Source organism: Nicotiana tabacum, chromosome 3 (assembly GCF_000715075.1).
Source record: "Nicotiana tabacum cultivar K326 chromosome 3, ASM71507v2, whole genome shotgun sequence".
NCBI classification, from domain to species: Eukaryota; Viridiplantae; Streptophyta; class Magnoliopsida; order Solanales; family Solanaceae; genus Nicotiana; species Nicotiana tabacum.
In genome coordinates, this window is record NC_134082.1 from 50,556,157 (window position 1) to 50,573,223 (window position 17,067).

The window sequence follows — 17,067 nt, forward strand, 5'->3', positions numbered from 1 at the left end:
TATAAACATCAAGCTCGTTAATTTGTGAAGATTAAGATTGACTAATCATTTGTCGAATTGCACTAAAAGATCTCTGTGCTGCATTTTTTCAAGAGGTTGCGATGATGATGAAGCAGGGTAGATGTAGTTGGTGCTACAGTGTTCCCAATTTTTGGTAATTTTCTTACACATCTTAGTGTTTGGGTGACCTCCAGTCACAGGTTAATTTGTGATTGCACAGAATCATATCTAGACTGGGTGGAAATTGATTCACAACGGGGACGCCCCGCCAAGAAAGCCAAACCTCTTTGTGATAAATTTCCATATGCTTCTTTATGATGAGGTCCATCTCATTGAAGAAGTATTAGGCATGTGCCTAATAAAAAATTTTCTTTGGTTTGGTAGCCAACCTTGTTGACTTGGTTTGGTTGGTATCCAACCTTGTTGAATTAGTTTGGTTTGGTAGCCAACTTTGTTGAATTTCTTTGGTTTGGTAGCCAACTTTGTTGAATTGTGAAAAGTGTGTGTAAATTGTCAAATATGGTAGGCTTTAGAGAGTGAAGCTTTGGCTATAAAAGGAGAGCTTCAACTCTCATTTCCACACACTAACAAAGAGGAAAAAAGAGAGTGAGCGATATTGTAGTGAGGTGGGAATATCAAAAGAGGGTTATTTCTTTTGAGTGTTGTAGTGGTCTTTGGAGTATTTATCTCCGACCTACAAAGTGTAAAAATTCCTTACTATAGTGATATCAGTTGCTCCTCTTGGAGCCGTGGTTTTTCCCTTATTAAAAGGGTTTTCCACGTAAAAATCTTGGTGTCGTTGTTACTCTTTTATTCTTGTTAATTACCGTATCTCGGTGCTACATTATTATTCCACTTTTATTACCGTGAATATTATTTTGGCAAGGGGTTTATTCCCAACAACTGGTATCAGAGCACAGGTTATGCTCGTTCACTGAAATACTATTCACTATCGGTACTACTATACTCGGTGAAAAATAAATGTCCGGAGTAAAGTACGAGGTAGTAAAATTCAACGGAGATAACGGTTTCTCAACATGGAAAAGAAGAATGAGAGATCTGCTCATCCAACAAGGATTACACAAAGTTCTAGATGTTGATTCCAAAAAGCCTGATACCATGAAAGCTGAGGATTGGGCTGACTTGGATGAAAGAGTTGCTAGTGCAATCAGGTTGCACTTATCAGATGATGTGGTAAATAACATCATTGATGAAGACACTGCACGTGGAATTTGGACAAGGTTGGAAAGCCTATACATGTCCAAAACACTGACAAATAAATTGTACCTGAAGAAGCAGTTATACGCCATACACATGAGTGAAGGTACGAATTTTTGGTCACATTTAAATGTGTTTAACGGACTAATCACACAGCTTGCCAACCTCGGAGTGAAAATCGAGGAAGAAGATAAAGTCATCTTGCTATTGAACTCGTTGCCATCTTCGTACGATAATTTGGCAACAACCATCCTGCACGGTAAGACTACTATTGAGTTGAAAGATGTCACATCGGCTCTTCTACTCAATGAGAAGATGAGAAAGAAGCCTGAAAATCAAGGACATGCTCTCATCACAGAAGGTAGAGGCAGGAGTTATCAAAGGAGTTCGAACAACTATGGTAGATCCGGAGCTCGTGGGAAGTCAAAGAACCGATCCAAATCAAGAGTCAGAAATTGCTACAACTGTAATCAACCAGGTCACTTCAAAAGAGATTGCCCAAATCCAAGGAAGGGCAAAGGTGAAACCAGTGGCCAGAAGAATGACGACAACACAACCGCCATGGTGCAAAACAATGATAATGTTGTCCTCTTTATAAATGAGGAAGAGGAATGCATGCACCTGTCAGGTCCAGAGTCGGAATGGGTGGTTGACACAGCGGCATCTTACCATGCCACACCGGTAAGAGATCTTTTTTGCATATATGTAGCAGGTAATTTCGGCACAGTGAGAATGGGTAACACAAGTTACTCAAAGATTGCGGGGATTGGTGACATTTGTATCAAGACAAATGTCGGATGCACATTGGTTCTAAAGGATGTGCGGTATGTACCTGATTTGCGGATGAACTTGAATCAGGAATTGCTTTAGACCGAGATAGATACGAGAGTTATTTTGCAAATCAAAAGTGGAGACTCACTAAGGGATCATTGGTGATTGCAAAGGGAGTTGCTCGTGGCACGTTGTACAGAACAAATGCAGAAATATGTCAAGGTGAATTGAACGCGGCACAAGATGAGATTTCTGTAGATTTGTGGCACAAAAGAATGGGTCATATGAGCGAGAAGGGATTGCAGATTCTTGCCAAGAAATCACTTATTTCTTATGCCAAAGGTACAATGGTAAAACCTTGTGACTACTGTTTATTTGGTAAGCAGCATAGAGTCTCATTTCAGACATCGTCTGAAAGAAAATTGAATATACTTGATTTAGTATATTCTGATGTTTGCGGCCCAATGGAAATTGAATCAATGGGCGGTAACAAATATTTTTTTACTTTTATTGATGATGCTTCACGAAAATTATGGGTTTATATTTTGAAAACCAAAGATCAGGTGTTTCAAGTTTTCCAGAAGTTTCATGCTCTAGTAGAAAGGGAGACGGGTCGAAAGCTAAAGCGCCTCCGAAGTGGCAATGGAGGTGAGTACACTTCAAGGGAATTTGAAGAGTATTGTTCAAGTCATGGGATCAGACATGAAAATACAGTTCCTGGAACCCCACAGCACAATGGCGTAGCCGAGAGGATGAATCGCACCATTGTAGAGAAGGTGAGAAGCATGCTCAGAATAGCTAAACTGCCTAAGTCATTTTGGGGTGAAGCAGTTCAGACAGCCTGTTACCTGATCAATAGGAGTCCATCAGTTCCGTTGGCGTTTGAAATCCTAGAGAGAGTTTGGACCAACAAGGAGGTGTCCTACTCGCATCTGAAGGTGTTCGGTTGCAGAGCTTTTGCACATGTACCAAAAGAGCAGAGAACAAAGCTGGATGATAAATCCGTTCCCTGCATATTTATCGGATATGGAGATGAAGAGTTTGGGTACAGACTGTGGGATCCTGTAAAGAAGAAGGTCATCAGAAGCAGAGATGTAGTCTTCCGAGAAAGTGAAGTTGGAACTGCTGCTGATATGTCAGAAAAGGCGAAGAATGGTATAATTCCTAACTTTGTTACTATTCCTTCTACTTCTAACAATCCCACAAGTGCAGAAAGTACGACCGACGAGGTTGCCGAGCAGGGGGAGCAACTTGATGAAGGTGTCGAGGAAGTGGAGCACCCCACTCAGGGAGAAGAACAACCTCAACCTCTGAGGAGATCAGAGAGGCCAAGGGTAGAGTCATGCAGGTACCCTTCCACAGAGTATGTCCTCATCAGTAATGAGGGGGAGCCAGAAAGTCTTAAGGAGGTGTTGTCCCATCCAGAAAAGAACCAGTGGATGAAAGCTATGCAAGAAGAGATGTAATCTCTATAGAAAAATGGCACATACAAGCTGGTTGAACTTCCAAAGGGTAAAAGACCACTCAAATGCAAATGGGTCTTTAAACTCAAGAAAGATGGAAATGGCAAGCTGGTCAGATACAAAGCTCGATTGGTGGTTAAAGGATTCGAACAAAAGAAAGGTATTGATTTTGACGAAATTTTCTCACATGTTGTCAAAATGACTTCTATTCGAACAATTTTGAGCTTAGCAGCTAGCCTAGATCTTGAAGTAGAGCAGTTGGATGTGAAAACTGCATTTCTTCATGGAGATTTGGAAGAGGAGATTTATATGGAGCAGCCAGAAGGATTTGAAGTAACTGGAAAGAAACACATGGTGTGCAAATTGAATAAGAGTCTTTATGGATTGAAGCAGGCACCAAGGCAGTGGTACATGAAGTTTGACTCATTCATGAAAAGTTAAACATACCTAAAGACCTATTCTGATCCATGTGTATACTTCAAAAAAATTTCTGAGAATAACTTTATTATATTGTTGTTGTATGTGGATGACATGTTAATTGTAGGAAAAGACAAGGGGTTGATAGCAAAGTTGAAAGGAGATCTGTCCAAGTCATTTGATATGAAGGACTTGGGCCCAGCACAATAAAATTCTAGGGATGAAGATAGTTCGAGAGAGAACAAGTAGAAAGTTGTGGCTATCTCAGGAGAAGTACATTGAACGTGTACTAGAACGCTTCAACATGAAGAATGTTAAGCCAGTCAGCACACCTCTTGCTGGTCATCTAAAGTTGAGTAAGAAGATGTGTCCTACAACAGTGGAGGAGAAAGGGAACATGGCTAAAGTTCCTTATTCTTCAGCAGTCGGAAGCTTGATGTATGCAATGGTATGTACTAGACCTGATATTGCTCACGCAGTTGGTGTTGTCAGCAGGTTTCTTGAAAATCCTGGAAAGGAACATTGGGAAGCAGTCAAGTGGATACTCAGGTACCTGAGAGGTACCACAGGAGATTGTTTGTGCTTTGGAGGATCTGATCCAATCTTGAAGGGCTATACAGATGCTGATATGGCAGGTGACATTGACAACAGAAAATCTACTACTGGATATTTGTTTACATTTTTAGGGGGAGCTATATCATGGCAGTCTAAGTTGTAGAAGTGTGTTGCACTTTAAACAACTGAATCAGAGTACATTGCCGCTACAGAAACTGGCAAGGAGATAGTATGGCTCAAACGGTTCCTTCAAGAGCTTGGATTGCATCAGAAGGAGTATGTCGTCTATTGTGACAGTCAAAGTACAATAGACCTTAGCAAAAACTCTATGTACCATGCAAGGACCAAACACATTGATGTGAGATATCATTGGATTCGAGAAATGGTAGATAATGAATCTCTAAAAGTCTTGAAGATTTCTACAAGTGAGAATCCCGCAGATATGCTGACCAAGGTGGTACCAAGGAACAAGCTCGAGCTATGTAAAGAACTTGTAGGCATGCACTCAAACTAGAAGACAGTGCTACCTCCTCTGGATGAATGAGAATGGAGGGGGAGATTGATGAGGTCCATCTCATTGAAGAAGTATTAGGCATGTGCCTAATAAAAGTTTTTCTTTGGTTTGGTAGCCAACCTTGTTGACTTGGTTTGGTTGGTAGCCAACCTTGTTGAATTAGTTTGGTTTGGTAGCCAACTTTGTTGAATTTCTTTGGTTTGGTAGCCAACTTTGTTGAATTGTGAAAAGTGTGTGTAAATTGTCAAATATGGTAGGCTTTAGAGAGTGAAGCTTTGGCTATAAAAGGAGAGCTTCAACTCTCATTTCCACACACCAACAAAGAGGAAAATAGAGAGTGAGCGATATTGTAGTGAGGCGGGAATATCAAAAGAGAGTCATTTCTTTTGAGTGTTGTAGTGGTCTTTGGAGTATTTATCTCCGACCTACAAAGTGTAAAAATTCCTTACTATAGTGATATCAGTTGCTCCTCTCGGGGCCGTGGTTTTTTCCCTTATTAAAAGGGTTTTCCACATAAAAATCTTGGTGTCGTTGTTACTCTTTTATTCTTGTTAATTATCGTATCTCGGTGCTACATTATTATTCCACTTTTATTACCGTGAATATTATTTTGGCAAGGGGTTTATTCCCAACACTTTAAACCACCAGCCCGCCATGGCCAACTTTATCTTTAAAAGATAACCGTTATTTACAAAAGTACAAATAGATTTTTCATTGGCCTTATCCTGAATAAACCATTTTCAAAAAAATTATTTTTCTTATGCTCGACTGGTTATCTAGTAGGAGGTAAAGGACCACCAACTCCAAACTGGGATTGACTCTGAGTTAGAGTTGCCCGATTAGTGGGTGTTTCATCTAAGTTATCATTCTCTTCTCCTTCATCCTCACTCAAATTTTCAGAATCGCAATATTGTGCTTCTAGCGCTTCGTAATCAAATGACTGATAATTAATACAAACATAAAGGTGTTCCATCTATGTGATTGAAGTCAACAATAGGATTAGGATTACTAGAACTAGCATTACCTTTAGTCAATTTATTAAATGTTTTTCTTATACCTTTAGGAGCCATTTTCTTACAACAAATAGCAATACCTGTATAATAAAAATAAATGTGAAAGTGAATAAAAATTAGAAAGAGTGCACCAAATGCTGATGTATAATTGATGTGGATCAAAGAAAATCATTCGAATAGTGGTTTAGTTTGAAGGAAAAAACACGCTACCGTATAATTGATGTTGATACTGCAGAATTAAAGCAAAATAATATAGTGAAAGAATGTTAATTGTAATTAGAACAAGAGAGAGATAGGAGAGTTTTGTGTGAAAAATGAATGAATGAAAAAAGTCATTTATAATTTTAAAATAGGGCCAATGTGTAATTTAATAAATTTATGGTTAAAAATAAAAATTAAGGGGTGGGGGTGTTAGGGGTAGGGAGGCAAAAATAATAACCGCTTTTTGCCTTTGCCAACGGCTATCTTTTAACCGTTGACTAACGGTTAAAAACGACCAGTTATTTTTTAAGAAGGGATTGAATAGAAAACTCTGGAGATCCTTCAGTATGGATAGCCAGTGATTATGGTGTGGTTGTGGAGGAATAGTGACTCTAATATTTGCCCAAAAATGCTTTGCAACGATGGAAGATGCGGTGGATTGATTTATCTCCAAGATTACAGATGGGGCATGTGATAGGTTGATTGACACCGATGTGGTGGAGGTACAACTTAGTAAGAAGGAGCCCACGGAAGCATTGCCAAAGAAAAACTTTAATTTTGTTTAGCATATGAAGGTCACAAATCCATTGATAATTGGTGTCACTAGGGACATCAGGCACAATAAAAATTAGTGTCAACTTTAAAGGGTTGTCAATATAATTGGCCAGAAAAACCGGCGGGGCTTAACTTATGGTCGTCCATATGGTAAAACTTGATTAAAGCATGCAAAGTGAGTCCTGAAATTGCAAAGTATATTAGTTTTGAAAGCATTATTAGTTTGCGGTATTATTAATTCATGTATTAGTATAACCTTTTTTTTACCCCAAACGACCCCTTGGAATATTTCAGCATTTGGGGGCAAAAGGAATTATAAGCTGGATAGACGCTTAAACATACATTATGCTCAATACTACCAATTCAGCTAAATGAACCATTCGATAATTTAAAGCAACAAAAGAAATCTATATATATATTAAAGCCATAAAGTTATCATATATAATTGACTTTGTGGTTAAGCCAAGTGGAAAACTAATAAATGTCAATAGTATATGATAATTTTATTCTATATTTGACTATGTTATATATATATATAAGGATAATTTTGAATTTATATATATATAATGTTTTTAAATTTGAATTAAAATTAAAAAAAAATTATCTTTTGTTATCATGTTATCATACTTAATTCGGTTAGTGATCATATGTAATTATATCAGGAACTTTTGTTATCTTAATTCAAATTATGTAAATACTACTTCGCCTCTGGCCAAAAAAAACAAATACTCCATATAACTATAAACTCTTTTACATTTAAAATCCTATAATTATAGTCTATAGCTCGATTTGAATAAAGTGAATTTATTTTAAAATAAATGTAATATATAGGGTACACGTCTATGTTTATCCAGATAACAAAAAAAGGTTTAAAAGTTGATAAAAATTTACTTACATATATAATAAAGTAAACCTACATGTTGGGGAAAGAAACATTACAAAAATCAGTCAATATTCAACACAAGTTGTTTTTTTTAAGCTGAAACCTCTTCATTTAGCTGCAATCAAACCAACATTACGAAGGTGTAGTATTTTTTTCATTGAAAAATATTAGTTTTGAATCATTAGATTATGTGAAAGATTTTTTTCTCGATTTTAAAAGGAGGGATATTGGTTTCTAATTGATAGTTTCTATAGCGATTATCAAGTATAACAAAAAAAATATTTTTAAAAAAAATTGGTATGGCGTGAAATAGTTATTTTTAAAATGTAAACAAATTATTTCGAAATTGGATTATTTTTTAAATTATAATGTAATTTTTAAAATAAAAGACAAGATATTTTTAAATTTTAGTAGAGAGTTTTTAAAATAATTATAATAGAAGTTATATCATGGATAAAATCAAGAAACTGAAAGCTTGTGGATTATTACATAAATATCCGGGCAGATTTATTGTTTACTTTTTATAGCTAATATACATAGATGATATACCTATTACAAACTATTATACACATGTTACATATGAATTATATATAAATTATACATCCTCAATTTTTTAATTTAAGTGGTTGGGTGAACTCCTGTTTAGGTTGATAAGATAAAGCCAAAAGAATAATATGACAGAATTTCAACCAAAGACTAAAAATATAAATAAAGTTCTTATGTAGACAATTTCTATTAAATTAAAACTCATCCTTTTTTTACGAAATAACTTAATTTTGTGTAAGAAAATAAAGAAAAATAAAAAAAAATAAAAAAATAAATATAGAAAAAAATGTATGAAAAATCTAAAAACCAGAAATAAGAGACGACAACGAATTTCTTCTTTTGTTTCATCTTTGTTGAGTGTAAAAAATTTGGAAGACGATCTCATCGATTTCAAATATTTTTTTCAACTCAAATACATAGATTATAAGATAAGGATATCTTAGAATATTTTCTTTATTTAAATTGTGTGTCATTTTTAAAAAAATTTACTATTACTAACAAACTGATATGGTATTCGAATTTGAATTTTATTGTAACTTAGTAGTTTGCATTGAGGTTAAGCCAAGTATGGTGTCGAGAAAAAATTGCTTGGCAATTTTAAGACAATATATGCAATGCTATATAATAACAATCAATTAATCTAACATTTAATGATTCAAAGAACAAAAAATCTGTATATGTATAGGGTATTCAAAATTTAAAATCTGTGGCTAGAGATATCGATAAACTCAAGATGGAGTCATACTAGAATAAAATTTACGGCCAAAGAATCATTTACATTTTTAGATAGCCGATTAAAGCAAATTTTAAATTAAAGATAATACATTCACTTGCATCATTATAAAAATAATCATTATTGAAATATATATAATGTTGTAGAAATTGAAATTTCAAAATAGAAATATTATTTTTAAACATAATAACATACCAAATAAGAATCCAAGTCGTAGTAAAAGAGTCACGTCGTAACCAAAGAATCGTTCATATTGCGCCAACCTTTGTTCTTTGCCAGAGCTCATAAATACGAGTTATTATTTTTCTTGGTGACTATTTTTAGGTTCCATCCAATAAGAATGGTGCAAAAATAAAATTATCGCTATGTGATTTGAAAAAATGTTAGCCTTTTTTCATGTAGTGTTCCATAAACAATACCTAACAATTATTTATAGTTACCTAGAAGGTTTAAATTTTAAGGTTATTTATATATAATTTAAATATCTCACATATTTAACATGGTTAATATCAAATATCAAAATGGAGTCATACTAGAAAGAAAATCACTGGCTAAAGAATTTTTTAAATTTTAGATAGCTGATTAAAATGAGTTTTGAATTAAGGATAATATTTTCACTTATATTGTTATAAAAATAATTATTATTGAAAAATAAATTTTAGAAACTGAAAATTTAAAATAGAAATAATTTTAGAATATATCAACACACCAAATAAGAGTTCAAGCAGCAGTAAAAGAGTCAAGTCGTATCCAAAGAGTCCTTCATAGTCTCAACCTTTGATTGGTTTGCCATAAACATGAGTTATTATTTTGCTTCCTGACTATTTTGTGGACCCAATGACACCGGCGAGAATGGTACTAAAAAAAAAATAGAATTATAACTAGGAGATTTGAGAAATATTTAATCATTTTCATGTAGTGTTTCTTAATTAATATCCAATGATAATCTATATTTATCGAGAAGGTTTTAATTTGAAGATTTTTTTTACGTATAATCCAAATAACTCAAATATCTAACATGGTTAGTGTCCGCGCATCTGCGTGAGTGCTAATACTAGTTAGAAAGATAAAGAAGAAAAATAAAGAGCGAGAGGAGTTAGGCTAGGGGTGTCAATGGATATTTAAAAAAATGACTAAACTGACCGAATTGTACCGTACTGAACCGATTTTTAAGTTTCTTTAAATAAAACCGTAGATTTTTAAATAAATTTATAACCGTACCGATAATTAGGGTAAGTTTTTTTATTTTATAAAAAATTAACCGAAAAATTCCAACGAATAAATTTACATGTGAAAAATATATTTATATATTAAGTTTAAAAATAACAATGTATTAAAATTTTCCTTAGGCCTTGGAATTGTGAAAATGGTTTATATTTTTGAACCGATAATGCTACTCCTAATGAAACTAAATTATTTCCAGCATATTCACTAGCAAGACACAAGGTATTATAGTGATTTGTAGCAAACTACAATGTATTGAATATGTCTTCTTTCGTATGATTTAGATTTTTTTTTTTTTTGAATATTTGATCTTTTATTGAATTTATTCTTGAGTTACATCTTGGTTAATATTTTTTCACTCGCGTGATTTATATTTTCTTTGTCTTTTTTTAGTTTCTTACGCGTAGAATAGTTGATGATTCTATACTCTGGTCATCTTTCATATTTTCTTAATTTATCACCTTTTAAACAGTAAAAATGTCTAGAGGGATTGCTAAGTCCTATAAAAGTACGTCTGTTATTGCATTCTACTACTACTTGTGACTTTTACGTGGAATTTTAAAAAAAATACCGAAAATTAACCGAACCGCACTGATATCGAAGAGAAACTGACATGATTGGGGCAGTTTCGAAAAGTTTAATTTTGATTATACATAGTAGAATAACCGAAAAATTGGTATGATATAAATTTTAAAAAAAAAACGTCCGAACCGAACCATTCACACCTCTAAATTAGGCTATTGGCGGGAGGCTCTTTATATAAGGGAATACCCTCTCAGACAAGTAAAATATCAGTTTATTTCCACAAACATTTCCCTTTATCCATTTGGGCTGTAAGGCTATCAACAAGGGAACATGAATTGTTCTCATACAAGAGATTAACCCTGCAACTTTTGCTCCGATCTCCGCTTTCCATAGTCCTCCAAAATCCATATATCCACTGCATGCATACTGAAAAAAATGCAAATGGCACAAATTGTCGGTAAAATAGCAGAGCAAGAGCGAAGGGAGGACCGAAGGAGGTAAAATTGAGGGAATTCTGGATCATATGTCGCTCAAGTACTATGAAAGACAAAATAAGGCTAAGAGCTTATTTAAATCTCGGGTTGTAGAATAATAGAATTATTGTTGTTTTGGACGACAATATTGTCAATGTTTGTATTGGGAAAGAATTCTTTTGAGTGATTTTGGATTTGCTTTCCCAAAAATATCACTGGAACCCTAAAATATTGTTTTTTCAAACTTTCTAATGGGATCTTACATACTAGTAATCTTTCTGTAAGTAAATATGAAATTATCTTATCTTGACTTATGAATGAGGGGTCGAATAGGAAATTCAGGAATTAGATTAATCCAAAGACGATATTCTGGGAGCTATGGCCGAGTTTTCAGCCAAAATTATCGTTTATATATCATAATTCATAGGTAGTAGATTTAACATATTTTTCTCCAAATATAGCCCTGAGCACAAGCCTTTTAAAAATATACATATTTTTTGCCTATGATACAATTAAAATTTTGCCAAAAGAATTGCGAACATATGGTCATAGACTCATAGTTATACAGGGAAAGGTGATCTTAAAAAAGGAAGTAAATAAAGCACCAAGGCGCAAAAGTAAATATAGCAAATTCATCTTTTTTTTAAAAGTATTCAAATTAACAAAAATAATACATATAAATCTCGCTATCTAAGAACTTGAGTTTTGCGACTGTTTCACTTGTTCCATTAGGCCATTCATGGAAATTTACACATATCGTTTCCTTCGTATTTGATTTTTTGTCTAAGATCTTTATCAAAAGATGGTGATTTTCAAACAAACAATTTGGAGATTTTGATTAAATATTTACAGTGCGAAGACGTACCTATCAACGCGGAACAAGAAGAAAAGAGAACATTTTTGAAGCCATATCCTAGTGCATCTGTTTTATGGTCGAACAGCTTAATAATTGAAATTAGTTCTTTTTTATTTTTCTTTTTGTTAAAATGACATAGTATAGACGCTCTCAAAATAATAGCCAAAAAATATTTTTTTGTATATTGTTTGTGTGTATATATATATACACACACATACATATATATTTTTTATAGATATATACAAAAAATATATAAAGTTTAAGTATTTTTGCGGCTATCAAATATAAATAGTTTTGACTGCGGGCTAAAAGTGATCTTTCCCCATTTTTGTTAACCAATTTTCCACCCCAACTTATTAAACAAAATTAAACTTATTTGAGTTTTTTGTTTTTTTTTGGTCAAACAATAAAATTTTATTTAACCAAGTATGAAAATGTACATCCACTAGTTCATTTTTGACTCTAGAACTAGTCCTCGTCTTTGTAACTTTCTATGGACATGATGATAGGCTATAATTACGTATTTTAGTCGCTTATTACACTCTAATTTACTGCACTTTAATTGAGTTTGAGCTTTAATCGCTAGTGTTTTGCACTAATTATGTGTTTTATGCCTTGAAGGAGTGATTCCGAGCTATGTAGATGTTACGGAATGAATTCAAGTGATTTGGAGCTTTGAAGTCTGAGTAAAAGCCCATGGAATTAAGCCGGGATCGTGTTCAGGGATCAACGGATGATAGTTAGAACGAAACGAAGAATCGAGCGGGCATACGGTGCATTGTCTAGTAAAATGCACATAACTCTTTGCTCAGAACTTCGTTTGGGCACCACAATATATCGTTGGAAAGCTATTTGAAAGGGATACAACTTTCGTGTTTTGCATTTCGCGAATTCCCAATACTGCGGCGCGTGGTGCGCCTGTAGAAATTTTCTGCAGCCTCAATCTGAGCTTTTCCACTGCCGCCCCCCGCATGGCGCGTCGCCCCATGCGGAGCGGTAGTGAAAATTTTACATAGTGATTGTCCTATTTCGCGCGGGAGAAGGTATTTTCGTCTGGGCCCGACCCTACTTGGTAAAAATACATGTAAAAACGCTATTTTGAGGAGGTTGGACAGATTTGAGACACAGTTTCGACCTAAAGAGGCAGAGACACAATAGGATCAAGGCGGGGAATTCTTCCACGAGTTTTTCCTTCCTCTTCCTATTTTTCATTGTTGGTTATGACTTTTAGTATTGTAGTTTTACATACTATTATGAAGAGCTAATTTGTTATCTAGGGTTATGATGGAACCTTTTGTAGGATAAATTTTTGTTATGTTTTTATATAATTGAGCCGCATTATAATCTCTAATTGTTTAATTGCGTTCTTGTTATAGTTAATTGATAGGATCCTCAATTAGTTGTGCCTATTTAGTATGTATTACTCGGGAGAGAGTGCATATTTAGGTAGTTGTTGAACAACATCACTCCCGACGTATGTAAGGAATCAATAACCAAGGGTTTAAAGGTGGGATTAGGGATAACGAAACCTTGGGTGCGATCTAAGTGAGCTGTAATTAAAGCCAGCTAGCATAACTCGGGAGAGTATGTCTAGTAAATTGTCGTAATTACTCGGGAGAGAATTACAACAAGCAGAGCGCTCATGATCGGTAGAAAATACTTAGGCAAAATTATAGAAGACATAGCGGGAAGGATTCCGACAATTGGAAAAATCATAACTCTAGACCTCCTTAATCTTTTCTCCAACTCGTAGTATCTTTAGTTGTTAATCTACTAATTTAATTATTTTGTTAATTAGATATAAAAATCTTAATATTTATAACTTAGGAATTGTTCGAGCTTGTCTTCTTAGCAATATTGAACAGTTGTAGCTAAGCCTTAATTCTCTGTGGGATTCGACTTCGGACTTGTAAACTGGATTATATTTGCAACGATCGCTTTGTCCTTTTTATAAGGCATAGTTGGGCGTGATCAAATTTTGGCGCCGTTGCCGGGGAACTAACGGTGTAGTTGTAGGTGAACATATTGCTAGGTTTCAAGTTTGAACTTTTATTATTTTTTAGTATTTGATTTTTTAATTTTTTTTATTTTAGTTTTATTTGAGAAACATGGCATCATGGAATTATGGGAATCTTGATGTTGGTAATTCTACTTTTAATCCTCCTTATGCATATTGTGAAGGAAACCTCCCAGGGCAAAATTATCAAAATATTCCCGAGAACGAGTTTTGTGCACCAATTCAATCTTATGTGCGGAATGTGTGTGATATGTGTGGTGGTCAAGATGGTTACTTTCACAGTTGTGCTTATATTTCTTACCTTCCCCCAACCCCTTACTTTGATGGTTCTTCTTTTTCTGGTGAAGTTAATAGGAACAAAGAACCCAGGGAAGCTGACCTAAAGAAGATCGAATATATGTTAAAGTGCATTTTGGAACAACATAGTAAATTACAACTGCAGATATAAAGGCAGGAGGAAACTATTCACAACTTGAACGTTCACATGAGTCAACTGGTTGAAGATTTTAATGCTCAACAAGCCAATATTGTGAATAGTATCCAAGAAGAGCGTGAATTAGATACAAGAATTGAGGAGCTAGAGGAGAAGGCCAGAGTAAAACACCAACAATCAATCGAACTAGATTTTGAGGATGTCGATGTCGTAAAAGAGATATTAGAGTCAACCAAGGATATTGAGGATACATACTTAGTTGACTCTATTGTCATTAGTGTTGAGAATGTAGACAGTCCCAATGTTCATGTAGTTGAGCGCATTGGTCCACACTCCAAGTATTTTTCCACATTGTATTTGGATGATGATATGGAAATAGAGTCGTCCAAGCCCCTTGAGGAGTCAAGGAATGAGGAACAAGGTGCCTACATTCTGGAATGCTTTTTGTCAGAAAGTTGGGAATACACATCTCATCCAAAGGCCAAGAAGTGCAGAATACTACATTGTTTTATTGGGCCAGTCAGATTTGTTCCACCACCCCAGGAGCATGATCATAGAGCAGAATCAAAACTTGGGGTCCAATTCATAAGTTCAAAGTGGAGGCAGAAAATGATTCACGTCGTGCCGCGACGTTAAATCAAGCACTTGTTGGGAGGCAACCCAGCTTTACTGCTTTGTTTTATTTTTTTATTGTATTATTTTTATTGTGTCGATTTTTGAGTTTCTAGGAGCATGGAGAACAAAGCTATTGGAAACATGCAACAGCAAACCAGATGGTTGGAACAAAGTGTGAGGTACCCGCACGAAGGACCTGGCCTGGGAGAAGTCTGAGTACCCCATGAGATGCTAGTGCTTCGGCCTTTGGCCTACCAGGGAGTTTCTCTTATCCTCTTATGGTTATGTTGTGCAATGGGGACAATGCACAATTTTAAGTGTGGGGTGAGGAGATTGTCTGTGTGACTTTCTATGCTATTTTAGTTATGTTAGTTTAATTGAATATTTTTTTTAAATAGTAAAGATTGGACTTTACTCTACGATGGATATCCTAGAAAATTTTCTTGAGGGATTTAAGTCTAAAAAAACAAAAAGATTTTCTTTTGTTAGGTAGTGTAGCAATTCCCCCTTGGTTTTTCTTTGTGTTGTGGTTCTTTTCCAAGGGTTTTGTTTGAACCGGGTGTAATTAGTTTTTTTTGGCAGTAGAAGCCATTGTGTTATGTTTTGAATTGAAGCAATATCTCTTGACTTTGTTATGCCTTAAGAATAGTGAGTCATTTGGTTGTGACGCTTAGGCTCAGTTTTTGACTCTTGTATAAGTACCTTAAATTGTATGATTTTAACTTTGCTTAACTGCTTTGACTAGAGTGTCTTGATGAATCCAATCCTCAGTGAGTTATGTGCCATGTGTGTGTGAGGTTTGGGTGTTATTATGTGCATTGCATTTGATGCCTAGAACTTGCCCTGTGTGTTTGCAAAGCGAAATAGTAGTTTTGTTCAGTCTTAGAAGTGATATAGGCGTTTCTTTATTGAGCCAGATATGCATATTTTACCCGCCTAATTGTTATGTATCGTAGTTGTCACACCTCCTTTTTGCGCGCCCGCCCCGGAGGGTTAGAAATGCGCGGGTGGAGTTTTTCCAATTTAAGTGACAATATTCGAAATGGGATTATTTATTTAATTCAGAGTCGCCACTTGGGAAAGGTTTGGCTTTTTGGTGTCCCAAGTCACCGGTTTTATCTTGAATCCCAAATCGAGGAAATTTTCGACTTTTCCAAATGAAGTCTGCGAACCAGAAATTCTAAGTAAGGAATTCTGTTGACCCGAGGGAAGGTGTTAGGCACCCTCGAATCCCGTGGTTCTAGCACGGTCGCTTAAATTGTTATAATGGCTAAATATCTGATTTAAATACAGGTTGTGACTTATGTGCCTTTATTAAGTTTAAACCGCTTTTATTATTATCATTTATTTTTATGGAATTACAACGTCGTGAAAATGCATCTCGAACCACGTCACAATCAATGCACCCGTGATTGTCGACACATTTGGACTTCGTTGAGATTTGGATTTGGGTCACATCAATGTGCACCCGAATTTAAGAATGTGATTTAATTAAGCCGCGCCAACAGAATCTAACGCGTTATTATCTTTGTAGGAGGCCATGAAATTTATTAAATGGCCTATCTTGAATTCTAAATAATTATCATTAGTTGTTGAGGGCCCCGCAATTGGTTTTTTTTTTATTGTTTGGCGAGGCTCGTCTTATTATTTTTAGAAGGGTATCCTACAGTGACTACATTTCTATTATTTTTATTTCCAGAGATAGAAGAAAGGAAAGTGTGTGTGCTAATTGAAGTATATACTTCAGCTTAAACCAAACTCCTGTCAATTTTGATTGATTATTTTTAAAGTAAAAAACGTCATGCCTTTTACGAAAATGATTTGGTCGAATAAAAGATTACATATGAGATAGATGAAATGCAATACTTAATCCGCACATTTCTTAATTTGAACTTAACTGAACTTATTTGAACTAGGTTAAAGGATAACTGGAGAAGTAAAATGCTTTAATTTGACAAGGAATCATATACGAGTTAGCAAAATACAACGTTTAGTCTGAGCACTTCTTGTATTGAACTTAACCAAACTTACATGGACTAGTCTTACTAAAAAAAC